Raw genomic sequence first — 576 nt, 5'->3', positions numbered from 1 at the left:
GGAAAAACACAAAGATGAGATTCCGGAGTAGACACGATGTGTGCTGAATGTAAAGGTAGTATAGTATATATTTTTACGGCCGTTATGACTAGCGCTTGCTAGTACTTGTAACTTCGAGGTTTTCTGGCCGCCTCCTCAATTTAACCTCACCCAGCCTGAGTGGAGCCGGGAACCCAGCAGCACGCGGATTCCCCAGATGGTCACCATCCAGGTACTAACCACGCGCAACATTGCTTAACTTCAGTGATCGGTTGGGAACTGGTGCATTCAACGTGCTATTGCCACTGTCCATTAAGCTGTGTCCACACATAGTCGACGGCCGTCCCTTGATCATCGATCGATGTGAATTTATTGTGAATCGATGCCGGTGGACGGCCGGTAGACTATGTGTGGACGCACCTTTACAGTTCCCAATGGCTGACTGAAAGTAAAGTACCTAGTACCTCTCCATCTGGTCAATCGCGTGCTATTCAAAAGAGACCCTCGACCCACCTGCTTGTGCGGTGATACCCTAACCGTGGACCATATATTTAATTGCCACACACATCTACAAATACGTTCCTCCCTCCCCTCACC

The 576-nt window shown here is 49.1% G+C and overlaps 1 pseudogene; it reads right to left on the bottom strand.

The window, feature by feature from the left end:
* Positions 1 to 171: 171 nt before the first annotated feature.
* On the bottom strand, positions 172 to 289 carry LOC113473519 (annotated as a pseudogene).
* Between the last annotated feature and the right edge of the window lie 287 nt (positions 290 to 576).

The sequence above is a fragment of the Diaphorina citri genome, unplaced genomic scaffold (assembly GCF_000475195.1).
Source record: "Diaphorina citri unplaced genomic scaffold, Diaci psyllid genome assembly version 1.1 scaffold38625, whole genome shotgun sequence".
Taxonomy (NCBI): Eukaryota; Metazoa; Arthropoda; class Insecta; order Hemiptera; family Psyllidae; genus Diaphorina; species Diaphorina citri.
The sequence above is the reverse complement of the archived record's forward strand: the minus strand, read 5'-3'. Positions and strand labels throughout refer to the sequence as shown.